The following is a 12,750-nucleotide window of genomic DNA, read 5'->3' as shown; positions in this document are numbered from 1 at the left end:
TAAATTTTTTCATCTGATATATCACTAATCTCCGTCCACACCCCAGGCACATGGGGTTCTACTTTATTGATTTCCACATGTATCCAATTGAGCACAAGCTTACTTACAATGGAAGCTTTGGGCTCCAGGGGCAGACAGGTCGGAATATGGGTGTGTAAAAAACCAAGTCCAGTGTAAACTTAGCACAGGTGGCAACTAATATTATTGTTACCCAAATGCCACTCTTGGGCTTCTTCCTAATGAATTTCTTTGAATCCTTTTCTATAGTTGTGACCTTCTTCAGACCAATGGTTTTTACAGAGAGAAGAGAATTTTGCCCCTCCACTCCAGGGACATTTGGCTAAGTGTAGGGACATTTTGAGTTTCATCACTTAGGAAGAAGGATGATACTGGCATGGGGTGCATAGAGATCAGAGAGGTTGCTCAGCATCTTGCAGTGCACAGAAGAAGCTCCCCAAAAAAGAATTATCCAGCCCAAGATATCACAGTTCCCAGTTTGAGAAACCCTGCTCTTGACCATCATTTTTCCTTCTCTTGGAGCCTGGCAACCCCAGGATCCACCCTGAGGCCAGGTTAGGTGTTTCCTAGGACAGCCTGGTGCACAGAGTGCCCAAGCTTTGACAGCTCAGCAGCTGTCACTCCCCATCTTGGGGGTTGAGCTGTTGCTTCACCCCCTTAAGAGCCCCTTCTTTAAAAGAAAAAATCTACACAATACTTACCTCATAAGGTTGTTTGTGTAAACACTGAATCAAGTTTTCTATCTACCTCTATATAGATATATTTATGTAAAGACCTAGTCAGAAAAGTCCACTCATTCTTCCCAGGCCACTCACCCCACTGCCCCCCCCTCCTTTCCCCCCTCAATACCCCCCCCCCCCCCCCATCCTTAAGGCTCAGGTTCTTTCTTTTTAAAGTGTTTTCATCCCTTTGGTGGCACAACTCAAGCTGGGCTGGGAGGTGAGTCACCACTCAGCAGCTGAAGGAGCTTGTTTTTCTTCCTCTGAAGGTGCTCCCTGGGAATCTCCGCCGCCCCCTGGACTGGGGCTCAGGCCCCGCGGGGAGGGGTCGCGGCCCGAGCCGGTCTCCCCGGGTCAGGAATCAGGGTCTCCTAAATACCGAAAATAGCCAAGGCCCGAGCCCTGAGTCCGGTTACATAAGCAGATGTTGAGGACCCAGGCTGCTTCTGCTTCTGAGCTCCCCTCCGCACCGGCCGGTCTCCGCCGACCCCCCCCCCCGCCCCCCGCCGCAGCCTCCCCGGATCCCGCCTCGGGCCGCGCGGGTCTCGGGAGGGGCCTCGGGGGCGGCGCCACCCGCAGCGCCGGGACACCCTTCCGGCCACCAGCGCGGGCCCCGGCGGGCTCCCCGGGGCGGGCGGCACCAGCTCGGCCCCGGACCCCGGACCCCGGACCCCCGCACCCCGCGACCCCCGGACCCCGCACCCCGCGCCCCAGGGACCCCGCGACGCCCCCGCACCCCGCGACCCCGGATCCCGCGACCCGCGGGCCCTGGACCCCACGCCCCCGGACTCCGCGCCCCCAGACCCCGCGACCCCGGACCCGCGCCCCGTGGACCCGGGACCTCGGACCCCCGCGCCCCTCGCACTCCCGCGTCCCCGGACCCCCGTGCCCTCCCGCGACCCCCGTGCCCTCCCGTGACCCCGGATCCCCGCGCCCCCCGGACCCCCTCCCCCGCGTCCCCTGGATCCCCGGGCCCCGCGCCCTCTCGTGACCCCCGGACCCCGGACCCTCGCACCACCCAGAGCCCCGCGCCCCCGCACCCCGCGCCCCCGGCTCCGCCAGCACCTGGGCCGTGCTCCCCGGACGCCCAGCCGCCCCTCCGGGGCCTCGCTTAGGAACCGTTATTTAGGTTTTCAAATTCACAGTAAACACCTTTAGCCCTAAGAGTCACCCCCAACTCCCGTCCTCAAAAGAAAAAAAAAAAAAAAAAAAGAGTCCTACAAAACCAGAAAATAATCCAATGCCCCTTTCCTTCGAGATCCTGCGTGTTTGGGACTCTCCGTCCCCCACGCACTCCCTCCCCAAGCCTCTCCCCTGCGGTCCGCATCCCTGTGCCTCTCCCCGTCCGTCTTCCCTCGCTCTGCCCCCTCCCGCCGGTCCCCCCCGCCCCCCCCGCCCCTCCGGCCGCCGCTCGGCCCCCCCGCCCCTGCGCTGCTCCGGCCGCGCGGCTCCTGCCCACCTACCGTGCGGGCCGCCCCGCCCACCTGCCCATAAAAGCCAAGCGCATGTTAGCGGGCGCGGGGCAGAGCGCCTTCCCGGTCCTCTCCGCGGAGCCCCCGGCCTCGCCTGGACCTTCCGAGCTCAAGGTAAGCGCCCGCTTCTGCCGGCGGCCGACCTCCGGGGTGCGGCGGCGGGTGGGAGACGGGCCGCCTGCTCGCGGGCTTACTGCTCGCCTGAGCAGCTTCCTACGGATGCCAGATCAGCTGCTCCCTTAGCTAGCAACTGGTTCGAAAACAAACTTCTGTTTGAACGGTAAAATAAAAGTTCATTTTGGGCAGAAACAGCGGCATAAATACTGCAAAAACCTTCTCTCTTTTGAAAATCACTCTCCCCCCTTTGCTGCCTTGCTGAAGTCAAAATGTATCCGTCCGGGGTGTTTTACTGACGTTTTTCATTGTAAATACTTCATATATCAGTGGGGGCAAGGAAGACTTTGTCCCACTGTCAAAAATATACTTGAAAAGAACACAATTAGTTTCCTAAAAATAGCACAGTCAAAAGGTCTGCTAACAATTTTGCGATGTTTTCCAAACCCCCTAAGACAGCTTCTGTGAGTCCTTTAAAAAGTATCTTTCCAGGTTTAAGTGCTTGGAAAAAATGATGTGAACGGGTGCCCTTTGCACAGGGACGGTAATCAGGTGGCTGGTAGATAGGAAAGAACAAATCCAAATTTACAAGCTGGGGCAAAATGTGTTCTCACAAAGCTATCTTTTCAAGACTTTCTGAAATGAGAATTCTGTTGGAACCAAGAAAGGGCATAAAAGAACTTCATGAATTTCTATACATACACCTAAACATAAAGCGTTTCAATATGTTTCACAGCAAGAGGAAAACACAGGCCAGATTATACAATTCTTCTGTGTACACCAGACGGTCGTAAAGAGAGATCAGCTCAAAGGCTTTGCAAGTTTGAACCCTGCTTGCCACCTTCTTTCCCCCTGTCTAGTGAATTAGAATCCACCCTCTCCGCACCCGATTCTCAGAGCTAGCGGGTGGTTGAGCTACCATCACTTGTAGAGACCACTCTCTCTTCCTAGTTCTCAAGTCGGGGAAAGAGGACAGTGCACCTGTGACAGGAAAAAACAGACTCCCAGCTACTTCTGTAACCCCAGACACTTGGTCCACGACGTTTGCTGTCAAAATCTGTGGATTGTGTGGGATGCAACTCTCTCATGTGGGAGAAAAACGCTCTTCAGATATTTCCTCTGGGGATTTAATTGCACAAGACGGCTTAGAGACAGCAAACCAAAGCTGGCAGGCAGGAAACCAAACCACTATTTCAGCCCTTAAAGTTCTTAAAGGAAAAGAGGAAAAGTTTCACCTTTTTTTTTTTTTTTTTGGTTTGTTTATCTCTGTTCACTTCCAAAGGGGAAACTCACTAAAACTGTAAATAATTCTTCGCTATCAAACAAAGCGAAATTATCAGAAGTTTAACTGAGGGTCTCTGAAAGCTTTTCTCCGTATCGTTTACATCGCAAAGAAAAAAAAAAAAGAGAGAGAGAGAGAGAGATAATCAAGATATATTAAAATTCCATTGGCGTGGAGGGAATTCAATGCTATTATTCAAATGAAAGACTTACCCGGAAAGCTTTCTGTCATACAAAATTTTGCTTCATTGGAAAAAATTATTGCAGGGAGTGTGGTTTCCTTAAAGAAAATGATATAAAATTACTATTGGCTGATAGTGTGCGACCTGAGCATATTAAAATACCTTTCATCTCGAGCCACAGTGCAGACTGCTTGCTTCATAGCTGATGGGAGTGGGTAGGGGACCAGGACAAGAGCACAGGTATGGGAAGGCCAAGCCGAGTGTGTGGCGTGTCCACACTAATTCCTCTTTAGGTGGTGCCTGACTCATGCCATCGTCTCAAGGGTGAAAATACACTACTTCATTCACTAGATTTCCCTTGAGGGAAGTTATCTTTTCTGAGAGAGAGGGAGAGAGAGAGAGAGGGAGAGGGAGAGGGAGAGGGAGAGAGAGAGAGAGAGAGAGAGAGAGAGAGAGAGAAAGTGCTCCCAACATAAAAGAACTCCTGTTATTCCTAAATTTGGGGATGAAAAGTGTTCTCCCAGAGTTTGCTTCTGCTTTTCCTGGCAGCTGATCCACTCTACCAGCTATGAACCACTTCCCCCTGTGCCATCAAGTTCAACACCCTAAATAACTGGGTGAGATCATGGAGATCCCTCATGATCTAACTTTCCCAGGCCCTTTACTGGGCTCTTAAAGTGATTCTCTCCCCTGTCGCGTACACATCAGCCATGATGACTCTTCTCAAGTTTTTAAAAAAAATCAGTGTTGGGGTTTGAGGTGGTTACCCCAACATATCCCTTTTGTACCAGGTGCGGAGACCCCACAGGAGTCTTCTCTTTATGCCATTATATAGCTGCTCCTGGATTAGCTTCGTGGCCATACCAAAGTGACACCATCCTAGCAGGCTTGCCCGACTCCTTTAAGTGTTTCTCATAAAGTCCGAAGGAGCACTGCCTGTTTCACCAGAGACACTTCTGGCCACGTCGAGGGCCTGCTACATCTGGGGAAACACACAGTTGAAATTTTCTACAATTCTCACAATTCTAAAACGCTGTTCTTTCTATGACCAGAAAGTGTATCCCACTGTTTTGTGCCATTTGTACTACAAAAATCCAAGAGAAGAGAATGGGGATGAGAACTGAGAATGAAGCCAGGAGGAATCTCTCCTAGGAAGTCCCCTAGGAGGAGAGAAAGAGCAGAATCTCCGTTGTAAATGCAAATTCTTTTTGCCTTTATCGATGTGAGCCATGAAGAGATGAGAGGGGCAAATATTCATATGCGATCTTGGCTTTTGTCTTAAATCAGTAAGAGTATTTCCACTAATACGTTATGATTCATCTGTTGTGCCCTTCTCTAACAGAGTGTAGACCAGTTCTAAAGACCAAAACGATTTCAAGTCTGCCTCCCATTAAAATCCATAGGACTTTGCCAGGTAACAATTTTAAAACCTATATTATGGGTATAAAAACCATCAGGACATTAATGAGTGGTTCACATTAACAAACCCACCCCTAACTTTCCCAAAGGACCCAGTGTTGTGTAATTATTTGCAAGTGAGAAGTTAACAGCAACAGTTTACTCCTTACCTATGGTCCCCCAGTTCGGTATGGTAACTTGCAGACCGATTGAGATGCGGACGTATTTCCCAACCCCTGGTCCTGCCAGTTAATCCTCTGAAAACCAGGTCTTTCTTCATGCATTGGCTTCCTTTTCTTCCACCAAGTCTTCATAAACAAATATATGCATAATTTAAAGAAGGTACAGATCTTGAGACTAGAATCCAGGCTTCTGAGAGACGCACCGTTTCTAAGTGAAAGGAAAAATTAAAGGAGAGGGGAGGAGGAAGTTAAGGGGAGAATGAATGCTCTTTGGAATTTAGAGAATGTTTTACTTTAGCATTTTGTGAAATGCGCCTCTTACTACCTGAAGCATCTACAACTTAAAAAAAAATTTCTAAATTTTAAAAAAGACCAGCTCACTAGTTGTTACAAAATGCTGAGGTTATAATGAAAAAGATCTTCCAATGGCGTGGTGGTCATGAACAGCAGTTTACACCCCACCGTACTGAATGAGAGCTCTGCTAAATTTGCCCTTTCCAGAAAGGCAAGGAGTGAAGAGTGGGAATGAAAATTAAGCACATTTCAGCACCAGCAGAGAAGCCACTAATCAGACATTCCACTATCGCTTTGGTAACTGTATTTGCTGTTTGAGGAAGGAATAGTCTGTCCTCAAGCAAATAGATTTGCAGGAAGGGGGTTAGAGGGAGTCACACAGGGTCGGAATGTGTATAATCTGGGGGCCCTGTGCACACAAATCCTCAAAGCCACTGAAATTGCATGTAATCAAACTGAAGTGATTGAAACAAAAATGTTCCTGAAAACTGATTATAGAGAGTAATCAGCTAAAATACTACTGAACTCTAACTTCCATGTAGCCTAACAGCACCTATAGCTGATGATACAATACTGCAACACACCTGGTGGCTCACCTGTAACCTCCTCTAGTAATTCTGGGTTCACTGCCATGGTTCTTCCTAGGAAATGAAAACCTCCCTTCTCTCCCTCAGCACAAGATTTGCAGACGCATCCCTCGCCCTCCTCTGGTACCCTCTTATTTCTTTCAGTAGGAGAAATCTCTTTTTAGTTATTACAGATCAAGTTTCCAGAGTACCACTCATACTTGTGGATTTTCTCATTACCAAAAGTGTCCTCCTTCTCTTAAACGGGATGTACAGCATTTTCACTCCAACAAGTGAAAATGCTGTACATTTTTGTAAACCTTAATTCATCTATCTCGAAGAAAGGTAATTTAAAATTGCTACCGACTCCAGCAGGCCCCTCTGAGATGACGTTTCTAAATGCTTTATCTAGTCCCTATTCTAATTTCTTGAGTATTACACTTAGAGAATCACAGAATATAAATGCTGGAAGGATCTTTGGAGCTAATTTTAACTAAAGTTAATTTTATAGATGAGAAAAGCTCAGAGAATTGATGTCCTACCCAAGGTCAGCCAGACGTCTATAGCAGAACTAGGGCTTTAGTTTAGGTAGCCAAACTCTGAACAGCGCTCTATCTTGGATAACTAAGATAACTAAAATTGTGTTTTCCCCATACAGTATATATCAAAGATGTCTTAAAATCTGATTCCAATATTTATGTGACAAAATAATTATATTATCTTGTGATGGTTTATAGCATAACCTTCTTCTCCCCAGCAATAGACAAATGTGTTGGTAATATGACCTTACTCCTTTCCAGGTCTTTAATGAGAAAAAAAGCAAAATATGCATAAAGAACAACCAGAGGAAACTTTGAGACACAAACGGATTGAGGGGTGTAAGCATGAAATGTGTCGTGTCAGAGGAGAGGGGTCAAGGGCCCGAGTATAGAGACAAGGTAGTGCACCTAAGAGGGCTCATTCCATCTTAGAAAAGAGAGAAACACCATAGTTTTGAGGTGCTGGAGAAGAGATTTTTAATATGTCTGATCCAAGTGGCCTCTTGTTAAAAGGCAGACACAAGATAAAGTGAAGACCTACATGAAGGTAGAGCTAAGAACTTGTGGCTTAGGTGGCCAAAATCGAGGTTGGAAGAATAAGAGATAAAAAGATTTTTAATATGTCTGATCTCAAATGTTTGGGAGATAAAATCCTATTTGGGTCAGACTCCTTTCAGTACAATGCCATTTGGGGACCGACGCACATGGGTAAAAGTCTTACAGGTATTACTCTTGGGGCACCTGGGTGGCTCAGTGCTTGAGCATCTGCCTTTGGCTCAGGTTCTGATCTCGGGGTCCTGGGAACGAGTCCCGCATCCAGCTCCCATTATTCTCCCTCTGCCTATGTCTCTGCCTCTGTCTGTGTGTCTCTCATGAATAAATAAAATCTTAAAAAAAAAAAAAAGCAAGCATGACATCTTATTAAAATTCTTCTTAACCCTTGATTGCACGTCCACTAGGAAGAGAGCCTCATTTGACCTCTGACTTGACTGACCTGGCATACTAACTCCATGAATGTCAAGTCATCAAAATGTTCCCTGCTAAGGTAATGATACAGTTTTTGGTAATACATAAAGTTATTCCAATATATAAAATGATGAAGGTAGAAAAGAATATTCTTATATCATTTCTGGAAATAATTTACCCTGAATAAGTGGACAGATGTTACCCCAGATGCTTCTTCACTTTCCTCTAAAGCCTGACAATTGTTTGCATATCTTTGAAATAGTACTTGTGTTTCTGAAATTGATTTATTGTATGTTAAAATATACATAGTCTTTGACTAAGCATCATCATGAAAACATTCTTTTAAGTAAGTCTCTTGAAGACTCCTTCTCTTAAGCTCTCTATTGATGTGTTTACATCATAGGATATTTAGGCATTGGCATCATTTGATGTGCTGAGATTAAAGACAATCACTTCATGTGCTACTTTTCCAACTCTAGCTGAATAGGCCTGGGTGTGGGTGTCAGCTGTTGGCTTCTCCAGGAAATAAAATGTGTCCAGCCTGTTGGGGCGCTTCTCCAGTCCTCTCTGTTAGCTAGATAAAACAGCTGTTTTTCTGAATGTCTGGGCCAATGACCTCCATAATTCAGACTTCATGTACCAGGGCAACTTTGGCTGGTTTGTGCAGAAATTATGCTACCCAGGAGCAGAATGGGTAAGTCACAACTGCCTTCAGTTCAACAGGAGGACAGTGAATCTTAAGAACTGTTGGAAGAGCATTGTCCCGGGGCCGCGGGGAGACATCTTGGCAGCTATTATTGTGCTTGGTATGTTCCTCCAACCATCATGCCATATGCACTCAAAAGATAAACCTAAACTCGGTTCATAAATTCAAAGTGATGACTGTACATCATTAGATTTCTTTAAAGATCTTTACTTAGCAATAATCTAGTCTTAAAGTCCAGAGGTCATGGTGTTCATCAGTGCTATACATCCAAACAAGTGGCCTCTTGTTAAAAGGCAGACACAAGGTGAAGTGAAGACCTACATGAAGGTAGAGCTAAGAACCTGTGGCTTAGGTGGCCAAAATCGAGGTTGGAAGAATAAGAGATAAAAAGAAATCTGCAGCAAAAATTTGCTATTGGATCCATAACTCCTAATTTAACAATGTCTAGTTCCCCCTCTAGCTTCTGGTTTATTCTGTTCAAATGAGTGGGGACAGAGTCATTGACCAGTAGAGGGAGCCACGGGGCTGAGTGTCTCAAAATTGAACAAACTGACCTTCCCAGAGAGGGCCTTTAGATTTGAATTTTTCTGATACAAGGCAGAGCCAGGTGTCCTTTGTAACCAGTGGCTAAAATATACTATAGGAGTGTATCACATTGTTGGTTTTCTTTAAAAAGAAAAAAGAATACCAATTTAAGCCTCTAGGAATAAATCACCTGCATTTCAGCAATGCCAGAAACGTCCAGGCTTATAGAGGTTTATTTGAAAGAAAACCAAAGCAATCTTAGAAAATGTTCTTTCCAAGGCCACCACCAGCCAAGACTAAATGCTCAAGACTAAACGCTCAACTCAGTAAAAAACAAACCGTGGCAGCTGGGGGTCAGTGAGAGAAGTACAGGGAAGCTCAAACCCTGAGATTTCATGAGCTTAAAAGGAAATCCTGGTGCCCTGCCATGACTAGACCCCCCTGTTAACAGGAGCAGGAAGGGAGCTGGGGAAAAGAAGGAGGTAGAAATGGGCCAAGCAGGATTCTCCGAGATGGCCCAGAACCTGCACTCCTGGATCTGAGTCTCTCCAGGGAGCAGCCAGGGCCTTGCCTAGACCGAAGTGAATACCTTTCCATTGAACGTTTCCATTGCACAGCTGTGTTGGGGATGGCTTGTTAAGACTTGAGACACTTGCATAATTCAGAACCCTTTGGGGGATAGAGATCAATTAGGACCATAAAAGAAAAATCCCTGGCACACCAGAGAAGGGCTGCTTGCTTTGTACAACTTATGACATTCACAGGAATACAGAGCAATCCTCTTTCTATTTCTGATGTCAGTACAGATGAAACTATGAAGTTGGTATGCATGTAGCCTAAGAAGCCCCCATTTGAGAAAATCTTGTGTTTTAATCTCAAAAATACCTTGACTCTTTTTGGGGTCTTGGGAAAGTCATTAAAGTCATCTCTGTGCCTTAATTTATTTATCTTAAATAGAAGAACAATTCTCAAATAGCCACTCTCTTTATCATTTAGAGACTCTTGAGGTCTTGCCAATTATTTTGCAGACTGATGCTACTTAAGCATGCATTGTTACTGTTACTTACACAGTGAATGGATTATGCTCAAAACACCTGGTAATGGCTCAGGATATTTTTGCAGAATCAAGTCAAAATGGAATAAAATTCCAAATAGGCACGTAACCTTTCAAGATGTAGCAAGAGCATTTTTGTTCCTTAAAAAAACTAAAGACAATTCCTCATGTCTCACAGAGCCAGACAAGGTCAAGGGTAAGTAGAAAAGGAAAAGAAACTATTAAATTATGGTTTAAGAGTCTCAAAGGGCCTCTGTGTTCACTTGTCCATCGTTTGACATTAGTTAAAGATAATTCCCCACACACAAAAAAGGTTTTGTGTCTTTAAAATTCTATTTTAGGGACGCCTGGGTGGCTTAGTGGTTGAACATCTGCGTTTGGCTCAGGTCGTGATTCCCAGGTCCTGGGATCGGGTCCTGCATCGGGCTCCCCGCAGGAAGCCTGCTCCTCCCTCTGCCTGTGTCTCTGCCTCTCTCTCCGTGTCTCTCATGAATAAATAAATAAAATCTTTAAAAATAAATAAATAAAATTATATTTTAACTAAAGAAAGATGATATTTTTAATAATGATGTTGTATTATGTAAAACCTGAAATATTGCTCTTTCAGAATTTTCCCAAGTTGTGTTTCAAAAACAGTAGTACCTGAGATATTAATATGTGTTTATACAGAAAAAGCTTCTATGGTCAAATAATTTTAGAAATACTCATTGAAACAATACGATCAGTTTAATTCACTGCAAGTGTCACAAAGACCTTAATATGCTAATATTTTCATTTTTCAAAAGTGTGTGCCCTAAACTTATTTGCTGATAAACCTGCCAACCTGAGAGCATCTCTTGGGACTGGTATTCTATGGAACAACTTGGGAACAGTTTAGAAATCAGTGTCCTACTTCATTATTTTAAGATCTACCAGGACATGGTAATTTCAGTGTTGCTAGTTATTATGTAAAACACATTGGGTGTCAGTGTAGGTTATGTACTATGTCAAACCATAAAGTGAGAAACAATTTCAGTGTAATTTCCAAACCCACATAAAAGAGGAACAAAAGAAGATGAACACGTTCATCATGAACATGTTCAGTGACTCAGTTCTTCATAACAAAATAGCAGAAATACCAGAATAATTTAAGTGTTTTAAAAATCTAAAAAGATAAGTAGATGATAGGAAGGAAGGAAGGAAGATTGGACAGATATGAAATGATCTCTTCCTTCTTCTTTCCCATTGTCTAGAGAGTATGTATAGAGAAATGACCATAATAAGCAATAAATTCAGTAAACAAGGGGCCTACATAACTTCACAAATCAGCTCAACAATCTCCGATCTGATAATTCTGCTTCACCTTAACCACTATTAATGACTAAGGTCATTAGCCAGACTTCTTCCTTGAGCATTTACTTTCTCATCATAAACAGGGAGCTCATTCCTATAATAGGATCACACTTACTGGTATTCTAGTCTATCTTGCTTATATAAGGGATTATTTGGTTTTTTGATGACACTCAGACCTCCAACTCCTGTGAAATTCCCTATTTCTTTTAGGGCCATACTCTGGGAATTTTCTTTTCCTTTCACAGGGGTAATGCCTAAAAGTGTCAGAATGGAGCATCCTCTTCTCACAGTCATCCAAAGGAGCAACTCAAACTCATCATTAGTAGTTATAATAATAGATATGATTGATTAAGTGTCTAACAGGATGAGACATTATGTCGTTATCTCTATTCTTTAAATCAACCCTACAAGAGTAGTATTATTCTCAATTTGAAGATGAGAGAAATGGAGCCTCTACTCGGTCAGGCAACCTGCCCAGGGTCACACAGCCAGCAAGTGGCAGAGCTAGCGTTCCCACTGAAGTCACACCGCAAACTTTATACCCTTCCTGCTCCTCACACTGCCTTTGTGGTGTCTTCTAGTGTCATAAAAGAGAGAAAAAAATATCAATTCCCTGTGACAATGCCTCTGACTCATAAAGAAAGTGAGAGAATTCCAGTGGCTCTGTTCCTAGACACTGCCGACTGGCTCTGTTTCTTGTTTAATACTGTGATTTTAATTTCTTTTTCTTTTCTGTATTTTTTCCTAAAAGCATGCTGTCATTTTGGAGCCAAAAAAGTAAGGGCTCTGTAACTAGAAAAACCAAAACCAAAAAAGAAAAAAAAAGGCTATCATTTCTCCCTCGAGTAATTTGTAAGGGCTAAGGTTTCTCCATAAATTCTCCCAAAGTGATCCCAAGTTGCTTGGCATCAGTTTAGGAGACAGAGTGACAACCTAGCATGTCATTCCTGAGGCAGTAGAAATTCCCATGATGATATGAGGAACAGACGGAACAAAGGCATTACAGCACATTAAACGAACTTGAAGCTGGCTTGTCAGATCTTTCTCTTTGGCGTTACTTTTATTATCATCCATAGCCAGATGATGAGAGGCAAGACAACCTCAGCGATTCCCTCAGGCCGTGTGAGTCACCTAGAAAAATGTCTATATTGTCTACACCTGCTGCTTAACCGGCAGTGAGGGTCTATATGAAAATAAGTATACCTTGAGCCCTTCCTTCGTGTCACGCCAAAGACAAAGGAAGAAACAAGGGCTAGTTCTTTTCATATGGTCACATTCTGCATCCTTTTTTTTCTTTTTCTTTTTTGCTTTTGTACTTGATCTCCCCTCTCTGCCTGTAGTATTCCCTACTTAATCTACTGAATTAATTTGTACTCCTCCTCCAAGATTCAGATCAGGTATC

General features: G+C 44.6%; 1 protein-coding gene across 1 annotated transcript in view; it reads left to right on the top strand.

Moving 5' to 3' along the window:
• Positions 1-2,163: 2,163 nt before the first annotated feature.
• The window catches only part of COL8A1 (collagen type VIII alpha 1 chain), a 143,726-nt gene continuing 133,139 nt past the window's right edge, over positions 2,164-12,750 (top strand). Inside the window, exon 1 of the mRNA XM_077884170.1 lies at positions 2,164-2,323. The gene's annotated coding sequence lies outside the window, so the exon portion shown is untranslated. The remainder of the gene's footprint in view (positions 2,324-12,750) is intronic.

Source organism: Canis aureus, chromosome 35, assembly GCF_053574225.1.
Source record: "Canis aureus isolate CA01 chromosome 35, VMU_Caureus_v.1.0, whole genome shotgun sequence".
Lineage (NCBI taxonomy): Eukaryota > Metazoa > Chordata > Mammalia > Carnivora > Canidae > Canis > Canis aureus.
This window is presented reverse-complemented; position numbering and strand designations above follow the sequence as displayed.